The sequence below is a fragment of the Macrotis lagotis genome, chromosome 6 (assembly GCF_037893015.1).
Source record: "Macrotis lagotis isolate mMagLag1 chromosome 6, bilby.v1.9.chrom.fasta, whole genome shotgun sequence".
In the NCBI taxonomy this organism is placed as follows: domain Eukaryota; kingdom Metazoa; phylum Chordata; class Mammalia; order Peramelemorphia; family Peramelidae; genus Macrotis; species Macrotis lagotis.
The window spans coordinates 170,989,248-171,009,320 of record NC_133663.1 but is presented as its reverse complement, the minus strand read 5'-3'; the positions used below and the strand labels follow the sequence as shown (position 1 = coordinate 171,009,320).

The 20,073-nt window shown below is 32.4% G+C and overlaps 1 pseudogene; it reads right to left on the bottom strand.

Annotated features, from left to right (window-relative positions):
* Window positions 1–9,398: 9,398 nt before the first annotated feature.
* On the bottom strand, window positions 9,399–9,816 carry LOC141492282 (V-type proton ATPase subunit G 1 pseudogene; annotated as a pseudogene).
* Between the last annotated feature and the right edge of the window lie 10,257 nt (window positions 9,817–20,073).

Below are 20,073 nucleotides of genomic sequence, written 5' to 3'. Positions count from 1 at the left end.
TATTCCTATTTGTAATCATTGTTTGATCTATTCTCTCTTCATGACTTTAGTGTGGTGAATACTGGCTAAAACCCAGACTAGCAGAACTCTTTGGTCATCTCACAAAACATGTAGCAACCTTAAATCAGCCCATTACTTTAACAGCTTGTGTACACCAGATGATTTTTTTATTTCAAGAACATTAATGCCTGAAAAATGTTCAATTTTATCTTTCTTACCCTTGGTGATGGGTAGAGGGACTTTCTTTCCCTCCAGATATTATCTAGGGTGCATATTATTCATTGTTGCATCTGTACTCTGATTGGTCATTTGTCAATAAGTACAAGTTCATATACTTACATAGGCATTTATCTTGTGCAAGAGTACCCTTTTGGCTATTTACAAATATGTAATTATAATTTATATTATAATTTATTTTAAAATATTAACATCAATATTATTTATATTTAATTATATATTAATGTCATTTTATAATTCAATATGTCCATCATGTGTTGTGATGGATTTAGTAAATGCATCCATCTGACTGATGATCCTAACTAGGGTTTATTTTGAGAGTAGAATTTATATTATGAGCATCCTGAAAAAAACTTTCTAGATCTTATTTTCAAGGAAATACAATATGACCTTTCTTCTTAGGCTTTCCTTGACTTTCTTTGCTTATCTTCCTCCACATTAAGCAAGATACTATGTCAGCATGTGACATCTGGTGAAAGAGTATGACTATTAGATCTTTCCTAACCTGCCTCTCAATGAATTAATTGTCATTATGGTTTTTCCACTCTAACCTATGGTCTTTGAATTTTATGATACAATTTTCAATAACTTTAACATTAAGACATTGTCAGGTTCCAATTAATGGGCTATACTGTTCTGCTTTTAGTATACTACCTCAATTTCGATTTCACCAGTTGCCATGGAATCATGATGCTTTCTAACATTTGGTCCCTCTCTCAGGTTGAATCCAATACAATATGGCCCTGCTCTTCAGAAAGAAAGAAGAACCCTCCCTGGGGCTTACAAACATTTTTCTGGGATCAATTACATTACCACAATGGAAACCTTGCTATGTTAGGTATCCAGGTTCAGGGATCTGAATCCAACTCCCCTTTTGAGTGGCTGAGAGAAATGGAGACCATCACTTGTCCCTTCAGAACAGTGCTCACCTAACTCTCAGGACTTACTAACCCTTGTTCAACTGTTCACATGGAGCCCTTCTTAAGCCTTCAAAGTTCTCATTTCAATATTTACTATTTATATACATTAATACATATTATATATATATATATATATATATATATACACACATATATATATATATACACAGATATGTGCCCATATACAAACATATTCAACCATATCTATGATTTATTGTCTATACCCTATACCCCTTAAATTCTCTGAATATTTTGCTAAGTGTTGCCCAGTGACTTTTAAAATTAAAGTTCACAATATTGAGCTTTCAAAGATACCTCCCTCTAACCCCTGTGCTAACAAATAATTTGATACAAATTAAACAAGCAAAAATATGCAAAACATTTCTCTTTATACACATTACAAAATAAAATGCAAAAAGCACAAGAATAATAAAGGAAAATAAACAAAAGTTTTCAATCTATGCACAGATTTCTTCTGAACTCTCTGGAGGTGGATAGAATTTTTTTTCAAGGGTGCTTTGAATTATCTTGAGTGATTTTTCCTATTATCAGAGCTACATTTTTCAGTTGATCACCATCATACTGTTATTATGATTATGTACAATTTTCTGATTCTGCTCATTTTGATTTTCATCAGTTTGTATAAGTCTTAGCTTTTTCTGAAACCATTCTTTTCATCATTTCTTTTAGCAAAATAGCATTTCACTATAACCACATATCACAACAGGATTAGCCATTACTCAATTAATGCACATTACCTCAATTTCTAATTTTTATGAGAAAAAAACTGCTATAAATATTTGCATGCAAAGATGTTACTTTTCATTTTCCTTTATCTCTTTGGTGGTATTGTTGAGTCAAAAAATATACAGGATTTTATAGTTCTTTTGGTACCATTTGAAATTGTGTTCCAGAATTGTTGTAGCAATTCATAACTCTACCAATAGTGCAAAAGTTTCCCATCCCCCCATTTCCCCATAAGGATTTGTCATTTTTCTTGTTTGTCATGTTAACCATTAAGATAAATAGGATGTCAACATTATTTTCATTTTCAATTCTGTAATCAATAAGGATGGAGAACATTTTTCAAGTAATAATTTGATTCCATATAACCTAACTTGATTTCTTCTTCTCAAAACTGCCTAATAGTATTCTTTGAACAATTGTCAACTGGCAATTGTCTTTTAATTTTATAAATACGGTTGAGTTCCGTAAATATTTGTGAATCACCAAAATTTTATATTTTCATTTCTCATTTTCTTACTTTTCTTTTAACTTTGTCTACATGCAATCATTTTGTTTCTTCAAAAATATCTTGAGCATATATAATCACAATTAACCATTTCATTTTTTCTGATCCTCTGTTTTCTTTGCTTATAATCTGATCCTTTATTGATAGATCTGTCAATTAAAATTTGCATACTTCCTTAATTTACTTTTATCATTTATACTTAAAAATTATATTGATATTTAAATAATTTTTTAACTTTGAACTTGTCTTGGCATGCAAATGAGAATTTTATTTTATGTTTATTTTCTGCCAAACTTCTTTCCAATTTTCTCAGAATTATTTGATTTTTCAGACAATGAGTTCTGGACTGAAAATTGGATCTTGGAGTTTATCAAAGTCAAGATTAAAATACAGACTTATTATTGTGTAATGGGTAGTAACAATACCAGTCCTTTTTAGATTTTTATCATCATTTTGAAATATAATTTGAAATGTAGGATACTGGGTGCTTCCTTTCTCCACAATTTTTATCATTCATTATAACGTTAATCTTGACCTATTATTCTGCCACATGATTTTGTCATATTCTCTAGCACAATAAAATAATTCTATGGATGTTTCAATATTACGTAACTGAATAAGTGTGATAATGTAGCAAGAAACATTTTTAGCATTGTCTTGGTCTGCCAATGGACAATTGAAATTTTTCAAGTAATTCATAATTGTGTTCATTTGATTTCACAGTTTGTCTTGGCAAGTGGGCTACCAAGCATTTTATTTTATATGCAATAATTTTAAATTAAATTGCTCTTTTTATCTCTTGTGATTTTTGAAATATGTAGAAATGCTGATAATATATGTGGGTTTATTATTTATCCACCAGCTTTTATAAATCTGTTACTTTTTTCACTAGCATTTAAGTAGATTCTCTAAATTTCATTATTTATACCAGAACATCATATGCAAAGAGGAATAGTTTTGCTTCATCATTGTCTATGTGTAAAACAAATATAGCAAAATATTATATATTCTTTTCCCTTTTTAATTAAATCTTCTGTTTTGTCTAAGATCATCTGCTTTTTTGGGGGGGGATTTTGAAAGGCAAATGGGATTAAGTGTCTTGCCCAAGGACACAAAGCTAGGTAATTATTAAGTGTCTGAGGCCGGATTTGAGCTCATGTACTTTTGACTCCAGGGTGGGTGCTCTATCCACTGTGGCACCTAGTTGCCCTGATCATCTGCTTTTAATATCAACTTCAGTTGAAACATCAAATATTTTTAATTCTGTTCTCTCACTGTTTCAGATATGTGAATTTCTTTTTCAAAAAAACACATTGTTGAATTGTAGTTTCTAATGTATTCTCTTATTAGTTCCTGTTTTATTATTAACTATATAATTTCTTTCATCCTATTTTCTGTTTATCTTTCCTCTTTAATTCAATCAGTCCTCTAAAGTTTGTTAGATTTCTGACTACTTTTTTATGTTTTCTCATTTTTTTAACTTAACTTTTTTTCTTCCTACTTCCCTATTCAGTAAGATCAATTATATTATCAATTAAGGTTTTATGTAGATACATAGATACACATCTATGTATGTATATTCATGTGCACAAACATATATGTAGGCATACATTTGTATATATAATATATATATATATATATATATATATATTCTTGTTTAAATCATTGAAGGCATGATGGAATATTAAAGGTTCCCTTATTTTCTTATTCCTCATCATTTTCCCCTCCATCATAATTGTTCTTTATTGATTACCATTCTCCCATTCTTTCTCTCTTCCTTTCCATTCAGTTCTTTCTAGTTATCTATCATCTCAAATGAGTTTAAAATTCTATTCATTTCCTTAACTTATTTCTTATTGTTTTTGTTAGATTTATCTAGTTCTGAGAGGGGAAGGGAATAAAATCCTATACTATTACATTACTGCTATCTATATCCATCTGTATTCATTTAACTTTTTTTAACAGTCTTTAGATGTTATATTGTTTGATGTATAAAGCTATAGCATTCTTATTACTTCATTGTCTATGTACCTTTTATCAAAATGTTTATCTCTTTTAATTAAATTGATTTTAAATATATCTTTGTCTAATATTATAATTGCTACTAATGCTTACCTTTTGCATAAGTTCAAACATAATAAATGAATAAATACATGTGATCCCTCTTGACCAAATGTTCTCTGTTCTACTCTTGAATTATAACCCAAAAATGTATAGGTAATGGTATTATCCAACTTCATGTGGTTCTGCTGCCACTGCTGACAAACTGTTCCCCTGTAATTTATTTCTGACCAATTCTGATTTCCTTATCCCAATCTAGGTTGAGAACTCCTAAATCTGTTACTGCTTCAGATACCACTAAGAAGCTCCAACTGGTGTTGCATCCACATGGGCTCCTGGAAAGCACCCATTCTAGTATATATTTTTTCCTCTTTCATCTTGATCTTTTGTTTGCTCTGCTGCTCTAGAAATTGATTTGGGTCATTATTTTATATTGTATATAGAAGAATGTGGTCAGAGTTCAAGTGAGTTATTCTTTTAGTCTTCCATCTTGTCTTCAACCCAACTGAGTGGTATTTTGAAAATTGAGAATACAGCAAAATCATATTTGTATATAGAGAGGAAATGAGATTATATATTATGCTCTGACCCTTTGTAATATCCCAAATGCTATCTGAACCATTTGGTAAAATAAATTAATTATGGGAAGCTAGGTGGCACAGTGGATAAAGCACTGGCCCTAGAGTCAGAAGGACCTGAGTTCAATTCTGGCCTCAGACACTTAATAATTACCTAAATATGTGACCTTGGGAAAGTCATTTAACCCCATTGCCTTGCAAACACTGACCCCCCCAAAAAAAATGAATAAATTATGATACCATCAAAACAGGAAAAAAAGCTGTCAAACTTTTTAACAAATTCTAGAATAAAATATTACAGACAAAAACACTCTCAAGTGCTGCCTGAACCAGATTTAAATATAATTGAGCAATAGTTAACAAAACTAATAAAAATATAATGAATATATATAATATTTATGTTATTTCTATGTTAATATGTAGTCCACAGTATCTTAATATATGGTCCATTAGTCTACAGTTTTTATTTGATTTTGGCATTACTCTTTTAGAACATGCTAGATTATATTCATATATTTCTCTTGCATAATTTCCCCTATGCCTTTTCAGGTACAATGGTGAAATGATTGTGTTTCTTAGCTCTGGTTCAGGCACAAGGGCCACTAAGAATATCCACAGGTTCATCCTAAGTCAGAATCAAATTGTTGGACTTTATATTTAATTGAATTTCAGAACATAAACTCGGAGATGGATGTAATGAAGCAAGAAGGTATGAGACTGACAATGATCTCTATTGAAAAATTAAATCAAACAAAGGAATGTTGGATTTCTCAAGGAGGGTGATTCTTTTATACTCTTCTTAAGAATGCCTTGTGCTCATAGATATGCCATAAATATATCCCAATCAAAAGGAGCATTGCATGTGTGTTGAAAGTTATCATGGCAGAGTATCAAGTCATATTTAGTGACACACTTTTGCTATTGTGAAAAACTTAAAAGTAAGGAGATTTATTTCACCATTTCACCAGTTATTCAAAGATGCTGTTTTTGATATCTGTTTATTTTCTCTAAGTAGAATTTATCCCCAGGAGAACAGAAACTTCTGGAATTAGCTCCTTTGTAACTGAGGACCAGGAATACATACCATTACTGCAAAATATGAGTAAGCAATGAGCCATTAGGTCATCTAATTCCCATAATATATAAAATAGCTTTGGAGCATAATGTTCATGACAAAGTGAAAAGAAGTTTATGATAAGTTGTATAAGCTCTTCTTTATCAAGAAATGCATTATAAGGATAAGTTCACAACACAATTGGATTAGTAAAATCATTTCTGTCTAATATCACAGTTAATAAAATAATAACAAAATGCACTATAAAATCAGAAACAAATTGGCTTCTCTCAACTTCTTCCTATCTATATTTCCCATATGAAATCTTTCCAATAATTTTAAAGATTATTCTTCCTTTTCAAGTATATTTCAGATAGAAATTTGCTAATTATCACAGAGTAATTGTGATTGATGTTATAGAAACTCAAACTAAGGAGCTCCTATGAATATAGCTTTGTACATTTCATTAAGTTAATATATAGTTATTCTTAATGTCAATGACCAGTTTTATTTTCATGTAAATCAGTAATGCAGATGCACATACTCTTACAGATATACATTTATATGAACACTTATGTGCATATTTGAAATACCATATTATTGCATTTATATACATGTGTGTATGTACAAAAAGAACCATATGTAATGGATATATACATAAAGCCATGTGTGTGGTTTTATGCATATATCCATTACACACCTTTTTCCCCCACAAAATCTGCAATTTCTTTTCTATACAGAGTACCTAATGAAGATAATACCTCAACTAATAAATATATATTCCCCAAGGGGTGTGAGTATAGAGAGATTAACTTGCACAAACTATCAGATTCACATGGAAAATATGTGTTGGATTCAGGATTTCTATCCATTATATCATTTTCCCTCTCACTGCTTCAAAAATAATTTATTAATCATTTACTTCTATTTTTGCAGATGTCAGGCACCGTACAAAAAGAAACATGGTTAGTCCAAAAGTATGGTAACTACTATTAAAATTAAATTGCTACAAAGGATTAACTTCTCCCCCCCTTACCTCCTTTAAGTTTAGGTTCCCTCAACTGGGAATGCTAATAATTGCACTCCCTACATATCAAGATTTCAATTAAGCAAGAACCATACAAATGTGAATGCTAATAGTCAAATCATCCAAGTCAATGTATATCACAGATGTACACATACAAAATGCAGATTAACCTATTCAGATTAGTTTCCTGACCTCTAGCCAATTAGAAGCAGGGTTGGTATGGAAACAGAGAAGCATAAACCCAGTGTAGTTCCTCTACCCAGAAATAATGAGTAAATTTAAAGTTTTTAATAGACAAGTTTTGCTCATGACATTGGGAGAGATAGGTAACCATGCCACTCAGAAAAGGATTTATTAGCCCCTGATCATGTTGAATGATTTCCAAGATAGTCAGATGATTAATCTAGTTGTTTCCTGAATATGTGGGTTTAGGATCAAAGGTTTTCTCAATTATATGAGAAATTTAACATGTGAGATATAAGCTAATTGGGATGGCTGGGGGTTGGAAGAGGTGATAGAACAAAGCAACTACTAAAGAAATACAGAATTATGGCAGTAGGCAGATCTCAGAGACTGAATATGATCATGCCTCTCCCTTATATTTATTTTTTGAGGGGAGAGGTATCTTAAGAAAAAGTGGTCCTTGAAATGGGGAGAAGTAAAAGTTATTAAATGGCAACAGGTAGAAATCTGAGAAGAGCCATCATAAATTTCACAGATCAATTCTCATGGGTCTAATATGGGAGAACACGGGTTAGGGAGAAAAGGAGACTATTGGCAAACAGACTTAAGACAAATGCTGACCTGCATTTGTAGGAGTTTTTTCACTAAGAATTCCCTATCTTACTAAGAAGAGGTCCAGCCCCTATCCTTTCCTATTGACCAAACTACAGTGCAACTACTTCAAATGATTCAGGGGTCTATCTATACAACACTCATTTAAGACAATGTGACCTCTTCTAGAGAATCACCAGGCTGGAAGGGGTATCTAGTGGAGTTCTCTACAGGGGAACTGGAAAATAAATGCTAGGGGCCAGATTTCCAGTTATCATGTCTTATAAACTCTGAGGTTCCAAGTTTAAAGTTGTAATAGAACCATTTCTAAAACTTCTGAGATTTGAGAAAATGGTATTAATGTAAAAGAAGATGCTTTTAATGTAATAGCTTTCCTCCAACAGGAACAAGATGAGTCAGCATTAGAATGAAATTTTCCTTAAGAAATCTCAATGAATTCCAGTGCATTTTCCCATAATGAAAAAGCTTAGCAACCACAAAAGGGTAGACTAAGAATTCCTTGAGGAGTGACTGGCACCTTTTCCTTTTGTACCTACAACTTTGGTGTTGCCCTCACTAAACCCAACACAATACTGAGCACAGAGTAGAAGTTCAATAAATATTTGATTGAATTCAATGACCCATACATAATACACTTACATGCCTATATATGGCATGTACTGGCTTTAAACATCTACAACACCAGAAACTATATTTCAAATTAAATAAGACACGGAAAGTCAGTAATATGGGGAACCCCTGAGAAAAGGCCAACAGATTTAACATGTTCTACTTAATATTAAGACAATTTATTCTTTTTCCCCCCTACCATACCCATAATATACATTTTTTGAAGGCTTTAGTGACCATTAATGTCCCAAGCAATGTCATTGAGCAACTGAATTTTTTAGACTATTTGCTTAAAAAAAGTATGAGTCAAAGGAAAAAAATTCAAGCTAAGGAACACATATTGAATAGTCTTTACTTTCAAGTGATCATAAGTGTAGTAAATGTAACAAGGTCTTCATAAGCACCTAAGTTCTGTCAGCTGGTTCTGTTCCATCAAGGGTAGCTCAAAGGATTTTAAATGGCTCTATCAGTAACATTATTACACTAAAACCCATCTAGATAGGGCTATTTTAAGCATTCCCATTTCTTTCCAATATTTCTCTGATGTTTACAATAATGAAGATCTTGAGAATGCTACTTAGAATACATATTCAAATACATTTTAATCACTTTCTTGGACTTTTCTTCATATCTAGGAAAACATGTAGCATCCTCTATGTTACCAACTAAAAGGCACAAAAAAGCTGTACTAATAAATGAATCAGTATGAAATAAGAAAAAAAGAATATTAGCTCTTTGGATGAGCTTTCAGTCTTTATGAAGCTAGATTCTCTAGACTCCAAAAAAGATTGAAGTACTATACCAAATACTACAGAAATAATTTAAAATCTTCATACAAGAATGTAATTGCAGCATGAATTAAGCTTCACATTCTACAATAGGGCAACTTAACTGCCAGTCCATCTTTCAAATGTGAGCTTATTCCTTTTATCGTATCATTTATGCAGTAGTTATCATGGATTTCTAGATGGATGTCACACACAAAAACCAACAGGTTTTCCAGGATTTCTTCCCTGTTCCTCTGGAAGTGGTTTTGGAGGACAGACATCTTCTCCAAGGTTTTCTTCTCTACTTAAGAGCTGTAATTGTCATGGCTACCAAGAGCCGCAGTTACTTTGGCTTTAAAATCTTTCTCCCTCTGTATTCAGTTCTGCTCAATCTCAGCCTGAGCTGCTTCTTTTGCTTGCTTCAGTCTCCGGTTGTTCCATTTGCGGGCCTCAGAAATCTCCGCGGTGCTTCTCCGCCTGCAGCAGCTGCTGAATCCGCTGTGACTGGCTGGCCATGGCGATACTGAGGCAGCTACGCCTCAAAAGCTCCTGGCCCTTCTCCCTGCACTTCTGCTTCCCTATTATTACATTCTTAAATTAGGATATGTCTTTATACCTCACATAATTTGAGCAAATAATTAATATTTTAATTAGAGATAGTTAAAAAATAAAATTCTTGTATACCTTTAAGTCAAAAGTTTCCACAATGAGGGCCATCATTATTGAGTATTATTCTGCCTTCTGCACTATGGAATTCATTCAAACTGACATCTCTTTCTCCATACTCACAACGTTGGATTTCCTAACAGGAGTTTTTTGGTAGTTTTATTGGTTTTACACTGTATAAGTCATTTAATTTGTTAAGAATTGTCATTTTTATTATATTACCTCACCCTAATCATGAGTTACTGTTGTTTTTCCAATTGATTAAATCTGACTTTATTTGTGTGAGAAGTATTTTGTAACTGTGTTCATATAGTTTCTGGGTTTGTCTTGAGAGGTAGATAGCTAAGTATTTCATGTTGGTCTACGGTTCCTTTATTATTTTTTTTTAGGTTTTTGCAAGGCAAATGGGGTTAAGTGGCTTGCCCAAGGCCACACAGCTAGGTAATTATTAAGTGTCTGAGAACAGATTTGATACAGTTTCTTTAAATGGAATTTCTCTTTCTACATCTTCTCCTTGCCCTTTATTGTTCATAATTAGAAATGTTGAAGATTTGTTTGAGTTTAATTTATATCTTGTTATTTAGTTGGAGATGTTGTTTCAAGTTTTTTTTTTATTTTCTAGGGTTCTCTATATGATCATATCACCTTCAAAGATTGAAGGTTTTGATAGCTTATTGCCAATTCTTATTGCTTCAATTTGTTTTTCTTCTCTTATTTCTAAAATTAACAATATTAATATTATTTTGAATAGGATTGATAAAAGACAACCATGTTTCACCTTTGATCTTAATCAAAATGCACCTTGATCTTCCCCATTACATATAATGCTTATGGTTTTAAATAGATACGGCTTATTTTTTATATTTATTTATTCATTTTGAATTTTACAATTTTCCCCCTAATCTCACCCCCCCCCCCCACAGAAGGCAATCTGTTATTCTTTACATTGTTTCCATGGTATACATTTATGTAAGTTGAATGTGATGAGAGAGAAATCATATTCTAAGGAAAAAAATAAGGTATAAGAGATAGCAAAAGTACAAAATAAGATAACTTTTTTTTAATTAAAGGCAATGGTCTTTGGTCTTTGTCCTTCCCTGGATGCAGATATTATTCTTGATGGCAGATATTCCAAAACTGTGTTTGATTGTTGCACTGAGGGAATGAGCAAATCCATTAAGGTTGATCATCAGCTCCATGTTGCTATTAGGATGTACAATATTCTTCTGATTCTGCTTTTCTCACTCAGCATCAGTTCATATAAATCCTTCCAGGATTCCCTGAATTCCCATCCCTCCTAGTTTCTAATAGAAAAACAGTGTTCCATGACATACATATACCATAGTTTATTAAGCCATTCCCCAACTGATAGATATTCACTCAATCTCTTCAGGGTATAGACCCAGTAGTGTTATTGCTGATTCAAAGGGCATGCACATTTTGTTTCCCTTTGGGCATAATTCCAAATTGCTCTTCAAAAAGCCTGGACAAATTCAAAGTACCATCAACAATGTACTAGTGTCCCAGATTTCCCACATCCCTTCCAATATTGATCATTGTTCTTTCTGATCATATTGACCAGTCCAAGAGATATGAAGTGGTACCTCAAAGATGTTTTAATTTACATTTCTCTAATAATGATTTAGAACAATTTTTCATATGACTGTGGATTGCTTTGATTTCCTCATCTGTAAATTGCCTCTTTATATCCTTTGACCATTTGTGAATTGGTGAATGGCTTGTTTTTTTCTTATTTTTAAATTTGTCTCTGTTCTCAACATATTTTAAATAATCCTTTTGTCAGAAATAATAATTGAAAAATTTGTTTCCCAATATACCACATTTCTTTTGATTTTGGTTACAAAGGTTTTATCTATGCAAAAGCATTTTAATTTAATGTAATCAAAATTATCTAATTTGTTTTTAATGATGTGCTCCATCTTTTCCTTGATCATAAACTGCTTCCCTTTCCATGGACCTGACAGGTAAACTATTCCTTGATCTACTAGTTTACATATAGTACTGTGTTTTATGTCTAAATCCTGTATCCATTTTAATCTTATCTTGGTAAAGATTATAAGGTGTTGATCTAATCCAAGTTTCTGCCATACTAACTTCCAATTTTCTCAATAGTTTTTATCAAAGAGAGAGTTTTTATCCCAATAGCTGGACTCTTTGGTTTATCAAACAGCATATTACTATAAACATTTCTTGCTATTGGGCCTAGTCTAGTCCACTGATCCACCACTCCATTTCTTAGCCAATACCAGAAAGTTTGGATGGCTAGTACTTTATAGAATAATTTTAGTTCTGGTAAGGCTAAGCCACCTTCTTTCGCACTTTATTAAATCCCTGGAAATTCTCTACTTCTTTATTTCTCCATACAATTTTTTTCTACTCATTAAAGTAAATGTTTAGAATTTTGATTGATGGGGCTCTAAATAAGTAGTTTAATTTTGGTAGAATTGACATTTTTATTACATTAAGTCAGCCTACCCATGAGCAGTTGATATTTTCGCAATTATTTAAATCTGATTTTATTAGTGTGGGAAGTGTTTTGTAATTCTTTTCAAAAAGTTTTTGAGTGTTCCTTGGCCAGTAGACTCCCAAGTATTTGGGATTTCTCTTTCTAGTTCTTTCTGCTGCATCTTGCTAGTCATAGATAGATAGATAGATAGATAGATAGATAGATAGATAGATAGATATGTTTATTTTATATCCTACAACTTTGCTAAAGTGGTACATTATTTCTAATAGTTTTTTGAGATGATTTTTTGGGATTTTCTCATGTCATCTGCAAAGTGTGAGAGCTTTGTCTCTTCCTTCCCAATTTTAATTCCTTCAATTATTTTTTCTTCTCTTATTGCTGAAGCTTACATTTCTAATACAATAGTGAATAGTAATGGTGATAATGAGCATCCTTGTTTCACCCCTGATATTATCGGAAATACCTCTTACCTGGTACAAATTCTATTATGCTAGTAATGACTTGTAATCCTTATGCTAAAATTTTATCTAAGATTTTGCTCATTAAGAAGGTTGGTCTACAATTTTGTTTGTTTGTTTTAGGTCTTCTTCATTCAGGTATCAGAACCATATTGGTATAATGATGATCTTTGTGTTTCATGTTTGAAGAAGACTATGATATCAGTGAGGTGATGCCATCATAAGCACATGAATTGAATTTGAGTGTGGGGATGTTGTGTTATCATCAGCTTCACTCTCTCTTCCAGAGACATCTGGAGCCAGTTAGCAGCTATGAATCTGGATGATTGGAAATGGCTTGGAGTTAAGTGACTTACCCAAGATCATACAGCTAGCAAATTTCAAGGATCTGATGCTGCATCCAAACACCTGTCTTCCTGACTCAAAGATACTGTGCCACCTAGCTTGGCAGAACTTCAACTTCTATTTTGTAAAATAGTTTGTGTAGAATTGGAATTAATTGTTCCTTAAATGTTCGATAGAATTCACTTTTAACTCCATCTGGGCCTAGAGATTTTTCTTAATGAATTTATTGATAATTTCTTCAATGTCTTTTCCTGAAATGGAGTTATTTTAATACTTTATTTCATTGTCTGCTAATATGGGTAGTTTTACAGTTTTGTATATATTCATCCATTTTCCTCAGGTTGGCAAATTCATTCATTTGTCATTATTCATCCATTTTCTATGATTTGTTCTTCGATTCATTCTTTAAAACTAGGTTTTTAGTATCCAATTAATTTTTGGTTTATATTTCCATGAAACTTTATTACATATAATTTTTGGAATCATGATCAGAAAAGCATCTTCATTTTATTACAAGGTTTTAGTATAGGTGCCATGTACTGCAGAGAAAAGGGTATTTGCTACTCCCATGTAGGGTTGGATACATATTTAGACCCAATTGGGAATGTATGTTATAACCTTTTGGACCAAATCTGTTGAGGGTAAGATTTACTCATGGTTAACAATCTACTTGCTGCTATTTATTCTCTAATATGGAGCTTTCTGCTAATATAGATATTCTTTTCATGTTTTTATTGTTTTAACCCTGTCTTGTATGTACAACTCCTCTGTCAAATTATACTCCTTTTATCTGTCCCAATAGAAGTATCTTTCTCAAAACTTCATTGATTCATTACTTGATTGATAAGCAACATTGCCTTATTGTCATTAAATATATTCCCCTCTTCTAATCCATTATAATTGTGTAGCTCAAGAGTCAAAATCACATCAAATTATAATCAATTTATACTACCCTTTCTTTTTCTTTTCAAGTGCTCTCCATGGACATAAACCTCATGAGCCAGAGTATCAAGCAAAGCTAAATCATGTCATGGACTATTTGTACCCTCATCCCTAAGCACAGTTCTACCAATTGTAGAGAAATTATCAAGCAAAACAAAATTGCTTCATGATCTTTTCTTGTCAACTTCTGGGGCAGAGTCAAGATGACAGCATGAAGCTGGCATACTCAAAATGTTTTTCCTCTACACTTATACTAAAGGTACAATTCCCACCAAAAAATATCAAAACAAGTTCTCATCTCTGCCCATCATGGTGGATTTTCAGTGAAGGGTTAACGAAAAAGTATAGCCTAGCTAGGTGAGAAAGTGGGAAAATTAGTATCACCTACATTAACTCTCAAATCTGTTTACTTAGTAAAGCTTAGAATAAAAGTTTTCTAACCAATTAAAAATCTTCCATATTATGTGTGTGCATTTGTCTGTAGCCATACACATGTATATGTGTATATATATATATATATACATATATATTATATTCATAAAGATAGATATACATATCTCTGTCTTTCTATCTATCTTTCTAACACATGTATCCTTTTGTGTAATCAATCTTCAATTGGTACTTCTCAGTTAACTTGACCACCAATTTACTCAGGTTGATATAGGATATTAGTCACTATCTCATGTCCAGGATACAATTTCTCTTTCCCACCCTTCCTCCATCTCACTTTCTTACTTCTTTCATGGAGTAGCCCATGGGTTGTGAAATCAAATTATCTGCTCCAAAGCCCATCAGTAAAGATATAAATTTGATTAAAGAATCTGAACAACAGTATTCTATTTAGGGTTAAAATTTTGTTTCTCTATGTTAGTGTGTGTGTGTGTGTGTGTGTGTGTGTGTGTGTGTGTGCATGTACAATATCTTACAATTCATGACAATAGGAAAAAGGACAGTTTTCTAGATATATATTTCAGCAAAATCCTTTTTTCCTATTATGTGAATAGCAATGAAGAAATGACCATCAAGATTTTGTAAGCATAGGCAAAGATGCACATCTTTCATTTAAATGTACAGATCTTTGTAGGAGTCACATTTTGATGTTGAGAATCATTAAAATCTAATATCACAATACACTAACTTTAGAATAAAATTAAATCTTTATAATACAGTGGAAATTCAAGACATTTAAAAATAATAAAGCATAGGAAATCACATTGCTCTCATTGAAATTGCATTATTAGTTATAGTATTATCAGTGACAATTGATATTTTGTATCATCAACAAAATAATATTTTCAAAATACTATTTTATTTCTCACATGATCACGCAGTAAAGGAAATTTGGAGGAGAATATTAATTCACTTAACGTTGGCAATCCACCCTATAGTTGAGTTAATCTGATTAGTTTCTAAGTCACTTTAAAATCATCTAACCCATCATATCTAACTAATTCCATATATAGCTTAAAATTCCATCCTTCAACCACAGTATATCCATCATAAACATCTTGCTATTTTCGACTCTTACTGTATCTGTTCTCCCTCCTTTGTGTCACTTGCTATTTTCCTGGGTACAAAGATAAAATACAAAATACTAATGATACTGAAAAATAAATGTTAATGTTAATCTCATCTTCTTTGACTCCACAAACCATTCTAATTACTTGGTTAAATTAAAATTCTTTTACCTGGACATCTACTTACAATAATTTAAGTTTTGGGGGTACAGGGACTATTGCCATTTGGCATTTTTATTTCAAGTGCTAAGTCTTATGCCTCATGTATAGTTTGCCCTTAATAAATACTAATTAATAAAACATTTTTGCACTAAAGAAACAAATGGTGCCAAAATTAGAAAGAAAAATGAAAGCTAGGAAATCACAGTTAGGGATTCAGAAAAAGGTCCCACTTCTAAAATATAAAGAGAATTGAATCCAATTTATAAGATTACAAGTCATTCCCAAATTGATAAATGGTCAAAAGATATGAACAGATAGTCTTCAAATGAAGAAATTGAAGCTTTATATAATCATATGAAAATGCAATATTACTTATCAGTGTAAATCATACCTATCAGATTTGTTAAGATGACACAAAGGGAAAAGATCAATGTTGGAGAGGTTGTGGAAGGATTGGGACATTAATGCATTTCTGGTGGAATTGTGAACAGTTCTAACCATGCTGGAGAACAATATAGAACTATACCCAAAGAGCAATAAAACGGATACCCTTTGACCTAACACTTCCAATACTAGACCTATTATTCTGAAGAAATCATAAAAAATGATGAAAGTTCCACATGTTCCAAAATATTCATAGCAGCTCTTATTGTAGTGACAAAGAATTGGAAATGGAGGTAATGCCCATCAATTGGGGAATGACTGAACAAATTGTAGTATATGAATATTATGGAATACTAGTGTTCTATAAGAAACCATGAATAGTAGGACTCTAGAGAAGCATAGGACAAATTACATGAAATGGTACTTGAGTGAAGGGAGCAAAATCAAGAGAACATTGTACACATTAAAAACAACAATGTGAGCTGATCTACCATGATTGATGTAGTTACTCTCAGCAGTTCAGAGAACTATGACAAACTTAGGAGATCGTCTATAAACAATGCTATCCCCATTCAGAGGAAGAAAAACAAAACAAAAAACCACTACAGAATCTGAATGAACACTACTTTAACTTTTTAAAAATTTGTCTAATGTATTTCTTTCCTATCTCATGATTTTCTTTATTTTCCCCAAATCATATTTCCTCCTACCAAAATTGACCAATCTGTAAACATGTTAAACACAAATTTGCATGTTCAACATTCACCTGACTATTCATCACTGTGGGGAGGGGGTTGGGAAGCCAGGGTGGAAGGAAATTATTTAACTTTTAAAAATGCATATGCATGTGAATAAATAATAAAAAAAGTTCATAACATGTAATTGAAAAAATAAAATGAATTATCAATTGAAAATGAAAATAAATAGTAATTGATTACATAAAAATAAAACTATAATTCACTTTTATTCCCTGAAATTTCATAGACAAACATATTTGTAATTGTGCTTTACAATAAACCATTTGATATGCACTGTGGCTTATTTACCAAGGGCTAAACTTTAAGTCATAAAGACCTGAGTTCCAGTCCTTCAACTAAAACATTTATACATATACTGTGTATATGCATGTATATGTATATGCATATACATGTTTATGTAGATGCTTTTATGTAGACACGTAGGTATGTGTATCTATTATATGAGATGCAAATAAAAACAAAACAAATACAAAAAAATTAAAAGTTTGGGAAAAGATGAAGGTGTAAAGGACCTGAATAGAGTGAGGTATTGGTGTGGTATGAGTAGAAATGAAAAAATGTGAAGGTAGGACCCGGTCTAACTCAGATGACAATCCTGTTGTTTTAATTAGTCAATTAAACAGAATATTTATTATGTGCCTGCTTTGTATTTGGAGTTGGAAATGTTATTCATTTTCTAACTCCTTGTCACCTCATTTGGGGTTTTCTTGGCAAAGATACTGGAATGGTTTTCCATTTCTTTCTCCAGATTATTTTACAGATGAGTAAACTTAGGCAAAGAGATTTAAGAGACTTGATCAATGTCATACAGCTAGTAAATATCTGAGAGCAGATTTGAACTCGGGTATTACTGAATCTAGGCCCTATACTTTATTCACTCTGCTAATTTAAGAGCACTTTGGTCTGGGTAAGATTCAATATAGGAATTAAATGAGACACTTGTGAGTCATTTAATATTTAAGAAAAATGAAGTTTATTTAGTCATGACATAGGGAAAAAATATATAAACATACTCCAGAAGATGACATTTTCCACTCCTTCTCTTCATATAGAAAATGACTAACCATCATGGTCGAATGTGATGACTCATGTGGGGTCTTGGGACATCCAGTAAATCTGAATGCCCCAAATTTCTATTAAGTAGAATATTTTGTGTTGTGCAGGCACCAATAAATAACCACATCAATATGGCCAGAGGATACAAGGATGTTTTATCAAGGGAAGTGTAACATGAGTCTTAGAGCCCCTTGAGCCTATGAAAATCCATTTATATCTTTGTCCCCTCTTAGAGAAAAGATAAGTCTCACTTCTTCAGGGAAGAATTTAGGATTCTGCTTTCATCATAAGGGCATGTATGTGAAACTGTAATTTCTTCTCTCTCTCTCTCTCTCTCTCTCTCTCTCTCTCTCTCTCTCTCTCTCTCTCTCTCTCCTGTCTGCCACTTATTTTCTAATGGGCAGCCAGAAAGAAGAGAGTTTGTTGTACTGTAATGTGTTATTTTTATTTGGAATGAATTACCCCCTCCCCCTATGTACCATGGAGATTTGTAAATAAGTTTTAACCACATGAAAGTTTTTCTGGTAATAGTATTCACCAAAAATCTCTTCACTATATCTTTATAGAAAGACCTAAAGAAATAAAATTTAATATATCACCTTTTAGAAAGTACATGCAGGGGAAAAATTTATTAACCAGTCAAAGCTTGTGGAATGCAAACAACTTTCAACAGTATACAAAGTTTTTCTACATTTAGGTGTAAATATAGTAGAAAGTCAATGATAAAAGATTGCATGGGTAAAATCTTCAAAATCATATATCTTATACCTTAGGTAAATCTGTAAAACTCCTGCAATTTGGAGAGGGATAGTCTTGCTGAACACATGGACAATGTAGACATTATTTATCCTTCTCACATTAAAGAATGAGCTAAATATATTTCATCAAATTGCACATAGCTCCAGACAGGATAATAGATTTAAACTATAAACAATACAAGCTGTTTTTGAAAATGAAACAATGTAGGCAATCAATACTTAAATACAATTTGGGTCTTTAGAATCTTTTGCCCAAGAGGTTAATATTGTACTTACACAGTTGTGTTAAGCATGTTTACAGGTTAGCCATTTTGGGTATAAGTGATGAGCATTAAAGGAAAGAAATACATAAGAGAGATTTTTAAGTAAATGTAGGGGGCAGCTAGGTGGCACAATGGATAGAGCACTGGCCTCGGAGTCAGGATGACATAAGTAGGGGACATAAGTAGAAATTCAGCCTCAGATACTTAATAAGTGCCTAGCTGTGTTACCTTTGGTAAGTTATTGAAACCCCATTGCCTTAAAGAAATATTGTTTTAAGAAAGTGAATGTGGTTTTCCTCAGATTATGTGAAATTTTTTTGTTTAGTTTTATTTTTCTTCCTCTGAATGGGGCATAGCATTGCCCAGAGTCATACTAAAAGGGTTGACCTAGCTCTCTGAACTCCTGAGAGCAGCTGTATCCATCATTGTTGATCATCTCACAATGTTGTTTTTACTGTGTTCATTGTTCTCTTGGTTCTGCCCCCTTTGCTCAGCATCAGATCCTGTAATTCCTTCCATGCTACTCTAGAGTCTGACCATTTATGGTTTCTTATAGAGCCATAGTATTCCATAATTTTCAAGTACCATAACGTGCTTAACCATTCCCCAATTTCCAATTCTTTGTCTCTACAAAAACAACTGCTATGAATATTTTGGGGCATGTGGGACTTTACCCATTTTTAATGATTTCTTCTGAGTATAGGCCTAGTATTGAAATTGCTGGGTCAAAGGGTATGAACATTTTTATTGCCATTTGGGAATAGTTCCATATTGCTCTTCAGAATGGTTGGGTCACTTCACAACTCCGTCAGCAAAGCATTGATGTCCCAGTTCTCCCATAACTTCTCCAATACTGATCATTTTCCCTTTTAGTCACCTTAGACAATCTGATAGGTGTGAGGTGATACCTCAGAATTGTTTTAATTTGCATATCTCTGATCAATAATTATTTGGAGCATTTTTCCATATGATTAAA